Source organism: Lissotriton vulgaris, unplaced genomic scaffold (genome assembly GCF_964263255.1).
Source record: "Lissotriton vulgaris unplaced genomic scaffold, aLisVul1.2 SCAFFOLD_1890, whole genome shotgun sequence".
Classification (NCBI taxonomy): domain Eukaryota; kingdom Metazoa; phylum Chordata; class Amphibia; order Caudata; family Salamandridae; genus Lissotriton; species Lissotriton vulgaris.
Window position 1 is genome coordinate 1 of NW_028245980.1, and position 20,860 is coordinate 20,860.

A 20,860-nucleotide genomic window follows, 5' to 3' on the forward strand; every position below is an offset into this window, starting at 1 on the left:
GCCATGAACTGCTAAACAAAGAAATGTGATCCTGGTATGCCACACGCAACTCCTCAGGCCCTGCAAGAACTTGGTTTACCAGGGGCTGAAAAGTGGCAAGAGCATTCTTCAACTCAAAGGACAACACCTTGAAGTTATATAATCCCTCTGGCGCAGTCTTGTTTTAGGCTTTTGGTTCTAAGGCAAACTGCCACTCTCTACTGATCAAATCAAAGATGCTCAAGTACTTTTCAGTACTTAACCAATCAATGAACTCCTCCACTTTTGGGATTGAATAGGCATCAATCTCGATTAGCTCATTTGGGTCTTGGTAGTCCACACAGAACCAAAATTCAGTAGACTCCTGCTTTGGTAGCAGTACCACAGGACTAGACCAAGGACAATGGGTTCTCTCAACGACCCCCAGATAACAACATCTTGGCAGCTTCCACCTCAATGCATCCTTGAACCTGGTCAGATTTTCTGTACCTTCTACAATTCACTGGCAGACTGTTACCTATCTCTATGTATTGTACACAGACTGATGTCAGCCCTAAAGTCAGCAAGAGGAGGCTAACCATCATCGCAGGGCCTCTCTATACTTTCTCAGTGGCCCAGGCGTTAACTCAGGGACAAACTAAACCCCTTCTACAGAGCCATCCATCATATCCTCATGCAGCAGAGCAGGAAGAGACTCAATATTTTGCTCAACATTCTCTGCCATTTAGCCATGACATTGACTGTATATTTTTTCCGTAAACTAAGGCTTCAACTGGTTCATGTGGAACCTTTATGGCCCATGTGCCCACTAAGTAGATACACTTAGAAATCTTCTAAACTACCTTGTACAGGCCACCTCATTTGTCTCCCAAAGCCCTGGGACAAATACGTTTCAACACCAACATCTCCTGATCTTCTTGCTACCCAGCCAGTATGGCTTGCTGATCATATTAGTCCTCCATAAGTGCTTGGCCTGCCTGAAGGTTTTCCTTTGCCTGGCTCACATATTGTGCGTTTAGCTCCCTGAGGCCTATCATATAGTCAAACACATCCTTTTGTGGAAAGTATGTGGTTTCTTTCAACCCTTAACTCACTAAAGTGAGTGAACCAAACTCCCTTCTGTGGAAACTCTTTGTAGCCGAACAAGAGACATGACAGGAGAAGATTCCACTTGCTCCTCAGGTTCTCTGGTACATTTTTCATCATGCACCATTAGTTTGAGAGTGGTACACTGTGGAGGAGTGTTAGGTCACACTGAAATGAATACTATGAGCCTTTCTGTAAACTTGCTTTGGCACACTGTGGCAGAGCAGGGGACTAGATTGGGGAGGGCAGGGCAAAGGCATTTGCTGGACCAGTCAAGCAGGGCAGCAAACAAGTGGAAGGACTCTTAAGCCAGCATGTCACTTGAATTTTAGGACTTTCACCCCCAGGCACTGGCCTGTCTGCAAATAGTAATCATTCAACACCCATCAAGAGGAAGAAAACCCACCTTACCAATGTGTTTTACAGCGAAATTCAGACTGTATTCATAACAGGCAGAATTTTCAGTATGCCCTAACACTGTCTCACAACCACCAGGTTTTGATGAGGAGATACAAGCCAAAATTGTTAGTTCTGGCCCTGATATCCCCCAGTTATGAATCCAGCCGATTCGTTATGAAGGCTTAACAGGTGGAAGAGGGTTAAAAAAGGGAGCTATTGCAATATTGGGCTTCTTAGTCAGATAAAAATCATTCAGAAAAAATCTATACTGAGACAATCATGCAAACATTGATATTGTGCAAAGGTTCATAACATAAACCTACTGATTGCACTTATTTCACTATAGGTCATCCATGAACCATTAGGATTAATTACAATTCTATAGTCTGCATAGGGTAGTACAACTTAGTCTAGGAACTCTAAAAACAGGATGCATAAACAGCAGCAGCCCTTACAGGTAAGAAAGAGTAGAGGAGCCAGGTTTGGGGGTTGTGGGGGTATTCGACAGACGCTCACGAGGGAAAACTAAATAAATATTTTTTTCCCTTGTCGTTGTCTGTTGAACCCCCCACCCGGCCCCACTGACTCACCACTCTTACCTGCATGGGCCGCTGCTACACCTGAACCCCCTATTTGTAAATTAAAAAATCTTACTGGGTGATTAAGGGGACTTTTTAATGCAAAGCTCACTGCGATGCAAAGTATCGTTTTGCCTCTTCTGGGCTAGTATGAAAGCTGCCCTTGAAAACGCCTGCGCACCACCTTTTTCGTCAAATAGGGAGCGCTGTCTTTAAACGGTCCTTGTTGTTTTTATCAAGACCATCTCTTGAGAATAACAGAGCAGGCAGCCCTTTCTTAACTGCATCATTAGAATGCAGCACAATAGCGTAACGTGTAGTCTACATGCTGGTATTCCGTGGAGAACCCAGATCTCTAACACAGAGCACCACTTTTCATATTTTAGGATAGTGTCACACATGAAGACATTTCCTATAGACCTCTTTACCAGCACCGGCCCATGCAAGAGCGGAAGGGCGGTGGGTTCGGGTGGGGGAGGGGATTTGGACAGACAATGACGAGAGAAAATTAATTATTTATTTAATCTTCCCTCGTAGTGTGGCCATCTGTCGAATCCGGACCCCCCCCCCCCCCCCTCCCAAGTTGGCCCCACTGGTCTTACCTGTGCAGATCACTGCTGTGTGTAAAGAATGCCTTTTCGGGCTTTGGATGTAACAGAGTAACAATACATTCCGTCTAGAACCCTCTCTACGAGTGGCCAGGTAATTGGTGTTATGTTTATCACACCTGAAAAAAATGGAGGCTGCTGAGTCAGATTCTTTTGGGCATGATTATTACCACCTATTTACCAGTTTGGAGCTTACTGCATCAAAATGTTCAGGTCGTGGCAAATACCAGACATTCTTCCCCTTATAAATATCGACAGGTTTGACATATTTATATTTATAAAAAATATATTAATTGCATATTTTCTAATTAACTGGGCCACTAGCAATCAGGGCCGAAGGCTTCAGAAGAAGCTTGAAAGACTTTGGTTTATTGGCGAGGAGCTTGTACTGCTATGAAAGTGGTCATTTTCTAGCACCGGTGCTTAATTTGCAAAAGTTTAAGTGCCGGGGCCCAAAGTTTATTTCATAAGCCCACCGCCAATGGTGCTGAATGTCGGGGTTGCTAAATAGGAAGGCTGTCTACTCTTTTATAGCCCTTCTTGTCTCTATTATCCACTTCCCTGCACACATGCCATTTCATCTAAATCTTACAGGTTCGTTTTCATCCCTTCTTTCTCACTTTGACACAGTTCTCATTTTTTCTCTTCCTCTTTCTTTTCTCTTTTGTGGTTTTCTCTTTTTATGCTGGGTCACTCTGGGTCAAAGTCAGATTAGTAAAAATATGTGCAGGCCCCCAAAAATGAGTGTTGGTGGGTGTCAACTGCAGCCTCCGGCTTAAAATAGGCATTGTCTAGTCTAGCGCCCTTTTAAAACAGTCAAGCAGCTAAACCTGTGATACCGAAGGACACTGGATATGCTCAAAATGGTGCAGTTCACCAAAAGCACTGCAAGCATGTCATTTGTGCAACCCATTCTTTACATTTATATGGGTGGTCTAGAAAATTCATTAAAAATAGTGATTTTTTTTTTTTTTGCAATAATACATGATACTGAACGCATGCAAACAACACCTAGTATAATGTGCGTCTTTTCTATTAATTCCTAGTTCTCGATGACCTTCAACCTGTTTATTGCTGCTTTTATTGGTGCTGCAGCCACTCTAATTGCTCTGGTAAGTACATTTAATGGTATTTTTTCCATACTGCATTACGTATACATTGTGTGTTAAAACGATGATTTCCTGATAAGAAATGTGAGCCGTGTTTGTGTTTGTGGGGGGAAGGGAGGTATAAAGCACTATTATCCATATCTTGTCTATTAGACAGAGAATGCCTCCTTGGATACGAGACACATTGAGGACTTACCAAGAACATAGAAAGGCTTGGAGTCTGCCCGTTTCTTACCATCAGTTGGCTTTCTAGTCACTTCTTATTTATGCCCCAGCTTACCAATCTTGTGTTGGTCCCTCCCATAGTGCCTGGCCTCTTTGCGATCTCTTTTAACTGGCTCGCTTCTATGATTCCACTGCTTGCTATTCAAGCACTACTTTTTTTTCTTTTGGGTTGAGCACTCTGTGGGAGTGCATGTGTTTTCCAGCTATCTCCCTCATGAGCTTCTCTCCCTCTGCACTTTGTGTCGCTTTCTGTCACCCATGTGCTTCCCCCGCCCCTCCATATTGCACTCACCCTCATGTACTTCCCCCATTACTTTCTCATGTGTGTGCTTCTCCCACACCCACTCCACATTGCTTTCTTTCACCCATTCTCTCTTCCAAGTCTTCCACTTTACTCTCTGTGCTGTCTGCTTCCCCCACCTGCACCCTCAGTGTTGCTTTCTCCACCCATGCCCCAATTTGCTTCGCCCCCATACTTGCCCCTGTGATGCATGCTTCCTTCCCCCGCCCCTTTTCTTGTGTATGCCCCTGTAGCTTCTGCCCCGCCTCCTGTGTTGCTTTACCTCCATTTGTTTTATGAAAAAATTCTTTCACACAGGGCCGGACTGGCCATAGTGGGCACCAGGCATTTCCCCGGTGGGCCGCCAGTGTGGGGGCCAATTTTGAGCCGTTTTTGTTACCTGGGGTCAGCAATATCGTTCCACTGTAACAAAATCGTCTGAAAACGGCCCTCGCAAACAGCTTGGCTGCACCCTCTCCCTCCGGTGAGGGAGGGGGGGGCGGGGGGGGGGGGGGGCGGCTGAGCAGTTTGCCAGGGCTGGTTTCGGTTCTCAATCCCGCCCTGCTTTCACACTGTTTTATTCTTTTTACTTGTTGAGCTAACTTGAATTAGTAACTACAAAGAAAAAAAAGTGACGTATCCTTTTTTAAGCGCATGCATGCATCAACAAAATAACACAGCCAACAGTGTCAAAGGCTTTTTAAAAATTCCTTTAGCCATGCTGCACAGTCTCCAAATTTATTTTGTTTTTGCATGGGTGGGACTAATGAAGAAACACATATTTAGACAAGTCTGCTGTGCACCTTTTGCATGGCAGTTGTGCCCTCACTGCATCATTATCCTTAAACTGGTTCAGAAACTGCTCTGGGTGAAAAAGACTGCCGCTCAAAAGCAGTCTCTAGATTGGGTTGGCCGTCGATGTAAGTGGAGGTGGTGACTAACGACCAAAAAATAACGTCCTAAATTGTGAAGACCAAACGGTAAATGTTACACCTGTTTATCCTCCCTTTCATGCATACTGAGCACTTCTAAAGGGAATAAACATATAGCTCCCACGTGCAACATTATTTTAATACACTACATACAAGTTAATATTTATTTCGATCCATAACTCTCATAAATACAAACAGAAAGAATGAAAGTTAGGAGTAAATGACCATACTTTTTCTACCGTTTTTGAGAAAAATAATTGAACAAATGTGAACACATTGTTAAATGCACCATTTCATAGTAAAATTCCATTGCCTCTGAAATATTATTAGTGCAACTTTCATCCTCACTTTTGTGTTTTAAAAAAATATATATGTTTTATAGTTATCCAAATAGCAAAAGTAATTTCCTCGACAGTAAACTATCTTATCTTCCATCATTAGATTCAGCAATGCATAAAGTCCGCTGCACTGTTTTAAGTTATGGATGTTGTAAATCCTTTCTCTTCTAGAATTGTGACCTGAAATAAATAAATAAATAAGAGTGTAAGTAGGATATATTTATCAGTAAAAGCATGAATGCTAATTCGAATTTCAGGGCAACATGCTGGAAAAAAGTTAGAAAGAGTACCAGAACATAACTGAGACATAATTTTATCTTGAAAATGAATTTAAATGAAATTAAGATTTATAAAGCGTACTACTACCCGTAGCTGTCTAGGCGCTCGCTCCCAGTAGGTAGGAAAGGGTGATAGATAAAACCAGACTTCATGCGTAGAGCAGAGGAAACAAAATCGGTGCTGAGGTAATTATTAAATAGCCAGGTTTTAAGAACCTTACGAAAGATAGACAGTTTTTTTGAGGTTTTTAGTTTCAGAGGCATCGAGTTCCACATTTTGACAGTAGCCACGGCAAAGCTCTTACCGCCCCCCCCCCCCCTCCCCCCCACCCCAAGTGGCTCTTTTGAATTTAGGTAAAACCAACTTGGCCTGGGAGGAAGATCTTAGGTTCCTGGAAGGAGTGTACTGTTGAAAGAGCTGTCTGATGGATTCTGGACCATTCAAGAACAAGCATTTACAATGCAATGGTTTTGCCTTTGTTAAAGTTAGAGCTATTGGCATTGCTCTTGACACTCTGAAGCTCCACTCTGCATTCTGAAGCTCCACTCTGCACTCTGAAGCTCCACTCTGCACTCTGAAGCTCCACTCTGAAGCTCCACTCTGAAGCTCCACTCTGAAGCTCCACTCTGCACTCTGAAGCTCCACTCTGAATCTGAACTCTGAAGCTCCACTCTGAAGCTCCACTCTGCACTCTGAAGCTCCACTCTGAAGCTCCACTCTGCACTCTGAAGCTCCACTCTGCACTCTGAAGCTCCACTCTGAAGCTCCACTCTGAAGCTCCACTCTGAAGCTCCACTCTGAAGCTCCACTCTGAAGCTGCACTCTGAAGCTGCACTCTGAAGCTCCACTCTGAAGCTCCACTCTGAAGCTCCACTCTGAAGCTCCACTCTGAAGCTGCACTCTGAAGCTCCACTCTGAAGCTCCACTCTGCACTCTGAAGCTCCACTCTGAAGCTCCACTCTGAAGCTCCACTCTGAAGCTCAACTCTGAAGCTCCACTCTGAAGCTCCACTCTGAAGCTCCACTCTGAAGCTCTACTCTGCACTCTGAAGCTCCACTCAGAAGCTCCACTATGAAGCTCCACTCTGAAGCTCCACTCTGCACTCTGAAGCTCCACTCTGAAGCTCCACTCTGAAGCTCCACTTTGAAGCTCCACTTTGAAGCTCCACTCTGAAGCTCCACTCTGAAGCTCCACTCTGAAGCTCCACTTTGAAGCTCCACTCTGAAGCTCCACTCTGCACTCTGAAGCTCCACTCTGAAGCTCCACTCTGCACTCTGAAGCTCCACTCTGAAGCTCCACTCTTCACTCTGAAGCTCCACTCTGCACTCTGAAGCTCCACTCTGAAGCTCCACTCTGAAGCTCCACTCTGAAGCTCCACTCTGCACTCTGAAGCTCCACTCTGAAGCTCCACTCTGAAGCTCCACTCTGAAGCTCCACTCTGCACTCTGAAGCTCCACTCTGAAGCTCCACTCTGCACTCTGAAGCTCCACTCTGAAGCTCCGCTCTGAAGCTCCACTCTGAAGCCCCACTCTGAAGCTCCACTCTGAAGCTCCACTCTGAAGCTCCACTCTGAAGCTCCACTCTGAAGCTCCACTCTGCACTCTGAAGCTCCACTCTGAAGCTCCACTCTGCACTCTGAAGCTCCACTCTGAAGCTCCACTCTGCACTCTGAAGCTCCACTCTGAAGCTCCACTCTGCACTCTGAAGCTCCACTCTGAAGCTCCACTCTGCACTCTGAAGCTCCACTCTGAATCTGCACTCTGAAGCTCCACTCTAAAGCTCCACTCTGAAGCTCCACTCTGAAGCTCCACTCTGAAGCTCCACTCTGCACTCTGAAGCTCCACTCTGAAGCTCCACTCTGAAGCTCCACTCTGAAGCTCCACTCTGAAGCTCCACTCTGCACTCTGAAGCTCCACTCTGAAGCTCCACTCTGAAGCTCCACTCTGAAGCTCCGCTCTGAAGCTCCACTCTGAAGCTCCGCTCTGAAGCTCCACTCTGAAGCTCCACTCTGAAGCTCCACTTTGAAGCTCCACTCTGAAGCTCCACTCTGAAGCTCCACTCTGAAGCTCCACTCTGAAGCTCCACTCTGCACTCTGAAGCTCCACTCTGAAGCTCCACTCTGAATCTGCACTCTGAAGCTCCACTCTGCACTCTGAAGCTCCACTCTGAAGCTCCACTCGGAAGCTCCACTCGGAAGCTCCACTCGGAAGCTCCACTCTGCACTCTGAAGCTCCACTCTGAAGCTCCACTCTGCACTCTGAAGCTCCACTCTGAAGCTCCACTCTGAAGCTCCACTCTCCACTCTGAAGCTCCACTCTGAAGATCCACTCTGAAGCTCCACTCTGAAGCTCCACTCTGAAGCTCCACTCTGCACTCTGAAGCTCCACTCTGAATCTGCACTCTGAAGCTCCACTCTGAAGCTCCACTCTGAAGCTCCACTCTGAAGCTCCACTCTGCACTCTGAAGCTCAACTCTGAATCTGCACTCTGAAGCTCCACTCTGCACTCTGAAGCTCCACTCTGAATCTGCACTCTGAAGCTCCACTCTGAATCTGCACTCTGAAGCTCCACTCTGAAGCTCCACTCTGAAGCTCCACTCTGCACTCTGAAGCTCCACTCTGAAGCTCCACTCTGAAGCTCCACTCTGCACTCTGAAGCTCCACTCTGAAGCTCCACTCTGAAGCTCCACTCTGAAGCTCCACTCTGAAGCTCCACTCTGAAGCTCCACTCTGCACTCTGAAGCTCCACTCTGAAGCTCCACTCTGAAGCTCCACTCTGCACTCTGAAGCTCCACTCTGAAGCTCCACTCTGAAGCTCCACTCTGCACTCTGAAGCTCCACTCTGAATCTGCACTCTGAAGCTCCACTCTGCACTCTGAAGCTCCACTCTGAAGCTCCACTCTGCACTCTGAAGCTCCACTCTGAAGCTCCACTCTGCACTCTGAAGCTCCACTCTGAAGCTCCACTCTGAAGCTCCACTCTGAAGCTCCACTCTGAAGCTGCACTCTGAAGCTCCACTCTGAAGCTCCACTCTGAAGCTTCACTCTGCACTCTGAAGCTGCACTCTGAAGCTCCACTCTGAAGCTCCACTCTGAAGCTCCACTCTGCACTCTGAAGCTCCACTCTGAAGCTCCACTCTGAAGCTCCACTCTGAAGCTCCACTCTGAAGCTCTACTCTGCACTCTGAAGCTCCACTCTGAAGCTCCACTCTGAAGCTCCACTCTGAAGCTCCACTCTGAAGCTCCACTCTGCACTCTGAAGCTCCACTCTGAAGCTCCACTCTGAAGCTCCACTCTGAAGCTCCACTCTGAAGCTCCACTCTGAAGCTCCACTCTGCACTCTGAAGCTCCACTCTGAAGCTCCACTCTGAAGCTCCACTCTGCACTCTGAAGCTCCACTCTGAAGCTCCACTCTGAAGCTCCACTCTGAAGCTCCACTCTGAAGCTCCACTCTGCACTCTGAAGCTCCACTCTGAAGCTCCACTCTGAAGCTCCACTCTGAAGCTCCACTCTGAAGCTCCACTCTGCACTCTGAAGCTCCACTCTGAAGCTCCACTCTGAAGCTCCACTCTGCACTCTGAAGCTCCACTCTGAAGCTCCACTCTGAAGCTCCACTCTGCACTCTGCACTCTGCACTCTGCACTCTGGAATCTGAATCTCCACTCTGCACTCTGAATCTCCACTCTGCACTCTGCACACGCAATTTTGGGTGGGCGACAGGTAAAACAAAGGCATTTTGGCTTAACAAATGAGTCTCCCACCCAAATCGGGTATGGTGGTATGTATGCTATTACCAAGGCTGTCTAACCTTGATTCCACCTCATATCTCTGTCATGAACCACCATACATGTCCTGCCCATTTATTTCACTCATGCATGGGTTTTTTTAATCCCTGCTTTCTCCCTTTGTCAGCGTTTTACCGTCATTTTCTTTATCAGTCTTCACCCCGTTTCTCTCTCTTATTTTGGATGGAGGCTGGTGTTAAAACAATAATAAGTGCGGGTTTTCAAATACGAGCGCTGGTGGACCCCTGCAACCAGCTCAGCTGCTCAAAGTAAGCACGGTATAATCTTCATGCCTCCTACTTTCCCTGCAGCCAACCATCTCCTCGGATGACGGGCTGCCGGCGATACCTCCCTGCAGCTTGGTTTGACCTTCATGCCCTTTCCCGGCGGGTGCCCTCAATCCCGGACCAGATTCGGGGGCGTTCCCGGCTTTCGCCTGACGTCGCGTGACGTCGGCAAAAGCCAAAGAATCTCGGGAACGCCCCCGTGTCTGGTCCGGCATTGACGGACAGGCCCCTCGTCCAATGGCTAGGCTCCATTTATGGAGCCAGCCAATGAATGACGAGGGCCGACCCAAACCTACACACAGTACTCATTAGGTTTTTGCCTGCGCAAAAAAGATGCGCAGAGCGCATCTTTTTGGCGAGGCAAAACCTAAAAAGGGAAGATAGGCTATGCACAGAGACTTGGACATCACCGCCTTCCTTTCCGGGAGCCAATGAAGTAGGGGGGGATTGGAGATTGATTGATGTGTTGTTATCCTTAGAAGCAGTCTGGCCACTGCATTTTGGGCCATTTGGAGCTTGTCCAAGTTTTCTTGTGAGCAGTCAGATGAAGCCCATTGCAATAGTCTATTTTAGAAAAGACTACTGCAGTAATCACTGCTTTGCGTAGGCCTGAAGAATGAAGGGGAAAACCTTCCTAAGTGCTTTTAACATAAAGAAAAATGAGGAGGTGATGGCATTAGCGTGTCCCAAATAGGCGTGGGCGGAAAATCCGTTCCGCTCGCGGATTTTGCGGATTTTCGGGAAATCCGCAATCCGCGAGATTTGCGAATTTCCCGCAAAATCCGCAAATCCGCGAGCAGCGGATTTTGCTCGCACTGCTCGCACTGTTCGCGTGAGTTCGCGCCCCGCGAATAAGTGCAAAATTGCAGAAATACGATCTTAGCAAAACTGAAAGTAACTACTTACCAGGTTCAAAAGTTCAGGCTCATCATTAGTAGCCATTTCCTGGAGTGCTTCCTGAGGGGCCCCTCCAGAGTTCAGTTGCCAGTTGAAACTAGTATGTGACCCTGCTCTGAACCTCAGAATAGTTACACATATGCCACAAAGGTCCTGAATTACAGCTAAGGGAGACAAGCAGGAGCCAGGCTGGAAGTTAAAATCCATTAATCAGCCCCTAATTCATTATTGTCAGTTGGGGCAGGGCAGGTGTTGTAACTAATTTTGCAACAATGAAAGCACTTAGCAAGTGCAAAAGATCACTAATCAGGGCGCACTAAGGAAGCAGGTGCCAGCTAAAAAAATATTCTGTGACACATGAATCAGCCCCAAATTAATTCAGGTCACTTGAGGCAGGGAAGGTGTGCTTTGCTTTGCCGAAAATAATGTACACTGGACAACCAGAGGGTGTGGTGATGAAACAGAGGGTGGCATGGGTGGGCCAGAGGGTGGCATGAGTAGTCAGAGAGTGGCAGTGGTGACAGAGAGTGGCAGTGATGAAGAAGAGTGTCCCAAACAGGCTGGACACGTAGAAACAACAAGTTCGCGAAACTTGCGACCCGACAGGTAAGTTCGCAATTTGCGAAAGTGTACAAAACCCTCGCGAACTGGCAGAAACACGGGCGAACACAAAAAAAAAAAAATCCGCAAATTCGCGGGAATTCGCGGATTTTGCGGATTGCGAATCCGCAAATCCGCAAAATTCGCGAACGCGAGATCCGCAAAATTCGCTCATGCTTAGTCCCAAAAAGGAAAGCTTTTCATCAAATTGGACTCTCACATTTTTCACTTTATGAACAGGAGTTGGGAGCGCACCCATTTTCTGAGGCCCCCAATTGGGGGATCAAAATGATAGGCTATTGCCCAAAAATGTACATCCAACTACCGATCTGTAACATGCAGTTGTGAAAACATTCTGCAGTTCTGTAAAGATCTTCTGGGTGTCGTCAGTGTATGAGACAACTGAATAACCAAAACCTTTGATCTGTGAGGATAGAGGAGTAACGTAGAGTTGGACTCAGTGCCGATCCTTGTGGCACACCACAGGGTAGAGTAAAGGATGTAGATATGGCCGTTACAGTCCGGGAATTGAACTCTGGCTGCCAAGAGATTAAACAAAATTAAGGGAGCGTTCCCTCCCTTATCTAAGGTTGCTCCGACATACTCAGAGGCTGTAATCAAAGCTGTCTCCATGCTGTGTTGGCTTCTAAAGCCAAAGTGAAAAGAATCTAGCAATTTATGTTCCTGCATGAATAGAGAAAGCTTAGTGTTCATGGCCTTCTCTACCATCCTGGCCGGAAAAGGAAGCTATGAGATTGGCCTATAGTTGCTAGGATTATCCTCATCCAAGTTTGGCTTTTTTAAAAGAGGGAGGCTTGATGCTATTTTCCATCTTTTGGGGAAATAGCCTAGAAGGAGCATTTGATTAAAAATCACTAGGAGGTAGCCGGGAACAATGGCAGAGACTAGCTGTAGTTCTCTAGGCGGACAAGGATCAAAAGGACACCATGTTTGATTCGATTAAACAAATTTGTTATTTGATCAATTGTAAGGGGAGAGAAGGTAGAAAAAATGGTATTCATAGACCGATGTGGCCCTGATAATTCAGCATCCGAAGTGGTAGCTTCGCTAGTATTAATCCTTAAATAGGAACCATCAGATGTCACTGCGTTTGAATTGTTAATCGTGCAAGTCCCCTCAGAGACTAGGCTAGTAGCCAAGACGTTAAAGGTAACCTCCATCTTGTCTTTAAAGAATGTAGCGAGATTGTTACAGAAAGAGGCATCCACATTAGAATTTCTAGCCGGCAAAGGATTGCTAAGTTTGACCACTGTAGAGAAAAGCTCTTTGGGAGTATTCATTGCTGAATTCATTTTATTTATGAAAAAGTTGGATTTGGCTTTAATCAAGGTTTTTTTTGTATAGTAATAGCTCTGCGTTCTAAATACCTGTGTCCTCTGAAATATAGTTCAAACTCCAATTTCTCTCTAGCCTTCTACAAGGTTATTTAGCCAGTCTAAGCTCTTCATCGAACCAGGGTTCAGATGGTGTAGGTCGATTGTTATTTCGGCGTTTGACCAGAGCTAAATCACCATGGAAGCACTGATCCATTGATGATAATCATCTGTAGCTAAGTCAAGATCAGAAGGAACTGGTTCATTGGATTGAGTTAAGGCACCCATCAGTTGGCCTTCCGATATTTTGGGCCAAGGTCGATAGCTGGAGGTAGGCAGGGTCATAGGCTTTTCAGATCTGTGGCTCACTAAATTAAGTTGGAACATCCCTGCCTTATGGTCTGACCACATTAGCGGTATGGGGGAAGTAACCTGAATAAAAGGGCAGTCCAAGAAAATGCCATCAAGGATGTGGCCCCCAGAATGTGTCGGGCAAGAACTAATTGAGACAGGCCTAAAAAAGAAAATGAAGCCGTAAGATCATGAGTATCGGGGTCCTCTTTATTCTCCAAATTAAAATTAAAATCACCAAGGATGTTGAAATCAGAGGAGTTGGCTTTGATATCCCATGGTGTTTTATCTATGTTAAAAAGAGATTTTTCTAGGACCAGGGGATCTATAAACCAGGGCACCGTTGCAAGAGTAGTGGTTTGAAAGACCAATTTTAAAAGCCATGGCTTCACAACCAGAATGGGGTAGGAGGTAAATCCTAACCTTGAATTTGTCCTTAAAGAGAATTGCTAGACCGCCGCCTCTTTTCCCTGTGCGGTCCAGCCTGATTAATAAGTAGCTAGGGGGGGTGGCAATAACCAGGTCAGGGCCTGAGGCAGCATCTGCCCAGGTCTATGTAACAAAGGCAATATCAATACTAGCATTGTCTAAAAGGTCAGCCATTTCCACTGAATAAGGGAACAAGCATTCAACAGAGTGCATTTTATTGTTTCTGCAATGCGTTTATGAATTTCGGCCACATTAGAGAATTTATCTTGTGACACTTAAGTGTGAGAGAACAGACAGTACATGTTTGACCTAATGGTACATTCGCAGGGGACAAGCATAGGGTCTATGCAGAACCGGTCTTCAGAGTTAAGATTATTTAGCTCTTGCCTAGAATACCTAAAACCATAGCTGAGCTGGGGATCGAAACTGGCAGGGGGGGCTGGTACTGAGACTGAATGGTGTGCGGATGGGCTTGCCTTTGGCGCGTTCCCGGCGTAGCTGCTGCTAAGCAGAGAGAAGGGTCTACAGGTCAAGACTAGACGGCTGACCCACCCAAAATGGCGCCTGTGCGTGTCAATGCGTAAGGAGTGAGGAAACAACACCCCAATGACCAAAAGGAACAGGAGGCCCCTCGCCAGAACAGGTAGGAAAAAGTGTCAATGAAAAATAGCGGTTTAAAACATTACAATTATTAGATGTAGGGAATTAGGCTGGGGAGCTAAAATGGCAGGGGGGCTGGTGCTGAGACGGAATGGTGTGCGGATGGGCTTGCCTTTGGCGCGTCCGCAGCGCAGCTGCTGCTAAGTAGAGGGAAGGGTCTACAGGTCCCAAGATTAGACGGCTGACCCTCCCAAAATGGCGCCAGTGCGTGGCAATGCGTAAGGAGTGAGGAAACAACACCCCAATGACTGCAAGGAACAGGAGGCCCCTCGCCAGAACAGGTAGGAAAGAGTGTCAATAAAAAATAGCGGTTTAAAACATTACAATTATTAGATGTCGTGAATTAAGCTTTGAAAAACATAACACTCCTGCACCATGCAACATGCAGCAGTCAAGGAGAATGCAGCAGAACAGAACAGTGTTAAATGTTCGAGCACTGCCCAGCGAGGCTGACACTACCCGTAGTATGGCTCCGGGAGTCTGCTGCACATTCATGACGCAGCTCCCATTAAGTAAAGGGAAGGGTCTACCGGTTGCAAGGCCAGGAGGCTGACCAAAATGGCGCCTTTGCATGTTGGTGCATAAGGAGTGAGGAAACAACACCCAATGGCTGGAAGGAGCAGGAGGCCCCTTGCCTGAACAGGTAGGAAAGAGTTTCAATGAAAAATAGCGGCTTAAAACATTACAATTAATAGTTACCATGAATTAAGCTTTAAAAAAACATAACACTCCTGCACCCTGCAACACGCAGCAGTGCAGGAGAATGCAGTAAAACAGAACAGTGTGAAATGATGGAACGATGCCCAGCGAGGCTGCTGTTACCCGTAGTATCCCCCCAGGAGTCCACTGCATATCCGCAATATGGCTCCCATTAAGTAGAGGGAATGGTCTACCGGTCGCAAGACTAGACCGCTGTACCACCCAAAATGGCGCCTGTGCGTGTCAATGCATAGGAGTGAGGATACAACACCCCAATGGCTGCAAGGAGCAGGAGGCCCCTCGCTAGAACAGGTAGGAAAGACTGTGAATGAAAAATAGCAGCTTAAAACATTAAAATCAATAGAAGGCATGAATTAAGCTTTAAAAAACATAACCCTCTTGCACCCTGCAACCTGCAGCAGTGCAGGAGAATGCAGTTAACCAGAACAGTGTTAAATGTTCAAACAATGCCCAGCAAGGCTGACGTTACCCGTAGTATCCCCCAGGATTCTGCTGCGAGTTCCGCGACATGGCTCCCATTAAGTAGAGGGAAGGGTCTACCCGTCACAAGACAGGAACCCTGACACTCCCAAAATGGTGCCTGTGAGTGTCAATGCGTAAGGAGTGAGGAAACAACAACCCAATGGCCACAAGGAGCAGTAGGCCCCACGCCAGAACAGGTTGGAAAGAGTGTCAATGATAAATAGTGGCTTAAAACATTAAAATCAATAGATGCAGTGAATGAAGCTTTAAAAAACACAATAAAAGGTGGATACAAATAATACTTATTGCAGTGATGTTTACATGCATCATAAAGAATTTGTAAATGCCTGCAAATAGTGTTTGTTGGTAGTTGTGGGATGAAAGACTAACCTAATTATTTTCATATAAATATATTGATATGTGGGTATTAAATTCATGTCACAGCTAGTTGATTGCTTAATGTTTCTGTCAAAAGTTCTGTTGTAGATTTCATATTCAGACTCATTAGGGGGGACTTCAGAAACATATTGGCTAGCTATTCTTGACAGAAATTTGTACTATTTGTCCTCATTTCCAGGAAAAACTAAATATTCTTTTTTCAGATGTGACTCTCCAAATGTCTATACAATTAATTTAGTCCAATGTAATTTTAGTATAAAGGTCTAGCTATACTGTATTTTCACGCAACTCCCAAACCTTAAAGATTAAACTAAGAAAATAAAAAAATTAAGAGAGAAACGTTTTAATTCGCTCTTGAAATGTTGCGAGCAGAATGCTTTTTTTTTTTAAGTGGAAAGATGAAAATGGCATAAATCAAATTGAAGTCTAAATTGGGCAAAAATATTTGCCGCCAAAAGAGCCAATCACAAATTTGGCTAGATGAAAGGTACAACTAAACCTTGCAGTTTTTGGTCCTGGCATATTTCTGAGCTTGAAGGAAGAGGCTAGCCTACATATGTTTTATGCCATTTTTTGATATACGTGGCAATAAATCTGCATGAACCAATTAAATGAAGGTGAAAGAGCCTTTAAAAGAGGGCACAAATATAGTGTTTCTTCCCAAATTTGTCTTCTTTGTATATATTATTAGGAAACAATTGGATAAGGACTTAATTATTGCAAGGGTCAAAATACTTTAAATAAAAGAAAAGAATGGGGAAGAGATAAAAGAAAGAATGTGAGTGGTCATTGTACATTTGATGGATGGTATTTATTTTGAAAATATTTATTACAGTATAAGCATTAATCCTAATTTCTGAAATAGGATTTTATACAGTTTTAGAGAATAAGCCTAATGAACAATTTCTTATATGAATTGTTGGCCAGACCATCTCAAGTACAATCTAATTTTCACGGTTTTCTTTCTCTCTTCCTCTCCTTTTCTCTCTTGCTCATTTTTCACAGCTCACTTACATAATAGCTGCAACATACAACTTTGCTGTGCTCAAAGTCATGGGCCGAAGCACCGTCACTAAGTTCTGATCTCTAATGGAAGCGGAGATGCACGCCATACTCTTTCTCTAACATTGGAGCTTTAAAATTGCAACATGACACCAGGCCTCCTTCATAACTCTATGCATTTATTACCAAGTCTCTCCCAGCTTTCTCTATGTACCAAGCACAACCCGTGTAAATATAAGATAAGCAGCAACATTGGATTTCTCCTTTGACACATGTGCGTTACCACACTCTCTGCTGAACTATTTATCTCCAAAGCATCCTGCATGGAAAGGAAAATTACAGTTGACAAAGTCCGTATCAACTACTACAAAGCAAAAGACAATGGAGAAGTTACAATACCTTAACTTTAGCTTTTGTGTAAAAGCATGCTCTAGTCATCTGACATGAAAAATATAACCAGCCCACTGCCCTCCTTTGGTTTCAATGTCATCTTTGAGGAAAAAAATCATTTTGGTTATGGATCCAATCCTCCATTTCATCTTTGGAAATTACAATATACTATGAAGCAGGAAAACACATGTTGAACAAGGAGAATCATATATCATCATTGTTTGATTGCGACCTGTGTAAAATGGAGTAAGAGCAAGGATCTCCCTGAAGAAGGAAGAGAGCACTTACCCTGATCCTTCACCCACTGGTGAGTGAGTTCCGCACTCAATAACCGCTTGGTCCTGCTTACACCAAAAGGAAGCCTGGTGCCCATGTGGATGAAAGAACTTTATGTCCTTACCATGCAGCACAAACTTTGTCTCTATTGTGTTCATTTGATCGTTCAACAGTACAGTTTTGTAAGGCAACTCTGGTTTCTCTTCAAAGGTAAATTTGGACACCAACACGTAAGACAGACTGTTCTAGAAAGAAGCTGCCACCGACTGCATGAGAGTGTAACCCAATTTACCTCTCTTTTAGATAAAGCGTAATTCTTCAGTCTGTATCTAAGTTTGTAAGACTTTATTTAAACTATCTGTGTGTGTACTGCTCTCGGGATATTTTCACAATGGTGCTCTTCCTGTTTTTGCGTAATGTCTGCTTCAGAGCTATTATCTTTATATTACATCTTGATTTTATCCTCATAGTGATATTATGGTCCAGTAGAAATGCATTTATTCCACTGGCATGTTTTCACTAACAGACGTTGTGCTTTTTAGAAATACTTTTTGTCTGGTAGTATGACTACACGTTGGTGTGGAGAACTCTATACACATATGTGCCAAACTGAAATTTAGAAAACTGTTTTTCACCACGATGAGTTGCTAATTAAGAAATTAAAAATACATGTTTTCTCCAAGCTACATCCTTTACATTTTTAAATTGGAAAATCAGATTTCTTTCTGAAGCAATTTAGAAATATTTCTAGTCAGACAAACTTATGCAAAAAACAATTTGTTCCAAGTTTCCAAGCTTGTTTATTACAAATTCTATAAAATTCAACTCTGGGACTTAAAACGTGTTCAGTTGTATAGGTGTCACATAGAAAGATAATAAATCTAAATATTTGTGCGAACTAAGTTTGAATCTTTTAAAAAAAACAAGATGGGGAATATAGAGATCTGTCTGGAAACATCTTGAATTAGTATCCTAATCGTCAAGATATAGGTTACATGTTTTGTAATATACAAGAAATAACATGTGCAACAGGCATATGTTGCTGAGCCTGTGTATAACTGCAACTTACTTTGAACTTGTTTAGTTATTTATTTCAGTAAACCCTGTATGTTAACAAAGTGGTTTCAGTTTGCTCTGGCATATTTCAGGATGAAAAATCTGAAGAGTCAATAGATGAAAATGAATGTCATGATATTGCTTAGGATTAAGTGGGCTATATGTACATCATACACACCTCTCTGGAAAATGGTTGTTCCTATGAACTCTATGGCACACATGCATGTATGACGAATGCATGTGTAAATTAACACATGCATGTATGGGTGCAGGAACTTTTAATTGCTATTTCTTAAAATTGAGTGTTTCTGCAAATTTAGTGGAGGTTTTTACATGTAACTTGACTTTTTCCTACACTGCACTATTACTGTTAAAAATATAATTCTCTAGAACTTCTGTACGGTACTTGTCCTACTAATAAGGCTTATCCCTGGCTTTGAGTATCTAATTTACTGAAAGGATCAGACCATCTGAAAAATGTATAAGGAACATCCATATGCTGCATTGTGTAACGTAAAAAGAAAATAATTGAGTAACTGTAAGTTATTATCTAATGCAGGGTCTCACTGTGTATTACCAAGCACTGGAGAAGGGACATGCAGTGAATTTACATTTTCATCCAGGACATGGGCCCCAGGGTATCACTTGAGATAAACGATGGATAGACTACTACCAAAAAGCTTTTGAGGGCCCTAGAAAGGCTCAGTACCATTAAAGAGAGTCATGTTGGAAGCCAGAAGTTGAGAATGTATATTGTGTTATAAGTGGAAAACCTTGGGAAGCAGTGATTACCGCTTGAGTGCGAGATTCTGAAATGGTCTTTGGTAAAGTACTAATTGGACACCACGAGACAGTGTAATGTCTGTGCAACTGTGCGCACAGATTTAATTGCCTACAGCATGCCATAGATGTGTATTGTGGGAGGGAACTCGTTAAGGTAAAACAATAGGAGTTGTTTGTGTTGGTTCTTCATCAATTACCAAGAAACTATCAACAAACACACAAAGGTAATGGAAACTATTGTATATTATTGTATTCTCTTAACTTTTAACATGAACCTTGACAGTGACTTTAGTCGTCTTTGCAAAATGTACTCTAGGGAAAGTAAAGAAAATAAACACAAATACATTCTGGATAAAGTTCGTGCCTGTGTTGAATCTTTTGTGTGGGACAATATTATTAAATGAAAGATTGAGGAGCCTACAGGACTGATATTCTACCCAAATAGTCTCTTCATTGTTGTACTGCCTAAAAAGATAATTGTATTTCCATAAGTTTTATGTGCCCCAGAAAAACACAAACAAAAGTATGTGCCCCACAAAATATAAATATGTATTTGTTCAACAAGCACACATTTATGTGTTCCAGAAAGATATAAACTCATGTATCTGCTCTTCAAAAACACAAACAATTGCATGCTCATAACAGTAGTTCAAACACATGCATGGGTCTCATAAATGCAAACATGCAAGTACTCATTGCAAAGCATCTATGAATCCAAAAATCCATCAAATGCATTTATGTGACCCACAGAAACATAAACATGAATATGCTCCACGAAAATCAAGCACATTATGTCAGCTCATGGAACACTGTATATCTAACGTTCACCATTTGTAAGCACTGAACATAACGTTGCTATTTCACAGTTTACTGGCACCTGATTTGCAGATTACGGAAGTATGGTAGGCTATGTTATCTTTCCTGTCATTCAGATTCTGAGCCTGCACATTCTAGCAGATGTCAGCAGATTGCAATACTCACAGAGCCATTTTGATGGCAAAAAAGCAAACTTCATGTGCCTTACAGAAACACAATTACTTGCATGCACACCACCAAATCGCATACATCTTTTAGGTGACATAAACACATGTGTGCCCCATAGTAAGACAAACACAATACGCCGTACAAAAGACATTACATGTTTGAGCCCAGCTGTTGGGAGCTAACCACAAGCTATACTAAATTTCAGCCATGGAGACTGGTGAAAAATAATAGGGAGGAAAGTCTTGTTCTCCTTGTTGGAAAACACAAAACTCAAAGTAAGATGACAATGTAATACCATAGAGCACACAGTAAAAAGAACAATGATAAGAATCACACTCAGCAGCAAAGGAATTTGTGATCCTCTGATATAGTGTGGACCTTATGCTAAAGAGTGTGTAGTACAACAACATATGCGACAAAGTTTCCCTGGCTGCCATACATTATACGGATGTTGCAAGTAACTGAGGAGTTCCTTGACCATATGGAGGAACGAGGCTGAAGACAGAGTACTTTCATAAGGCCATGGACCTCCGAGGTAACTTGGAATATCCTTATAATGTACAGCGGTGTACTTTATTGCTTTTAATACAAGGTCACGTCATAGCCCTGCCCACATACTACTTATATCCTTTGTG

General features: G+C 43.8%; 1 long non-coding RNA gene across 1 annotated transcript; it reads left to right on the forward strand.

Annotated features, from left to right (window-relative positions):
* The first annotated feature begins 3,694 nt into the window (after positions 1-3,694).
* On the forward strand, positions 3,695-19,600 carry LOC147666198 (uncharacterized). Its single transcript, XR_015304869.1, has 2 exons — positions 3,695-3,762; positions 16,740-19,600. It is a non-coding gene; the product is annotated as an uncharacterized LOC147666198 (long non-coding RNA).
* The last annotated feature ends 1,260 nt before the right edge of the window (positions 19,601-20,860 follow it).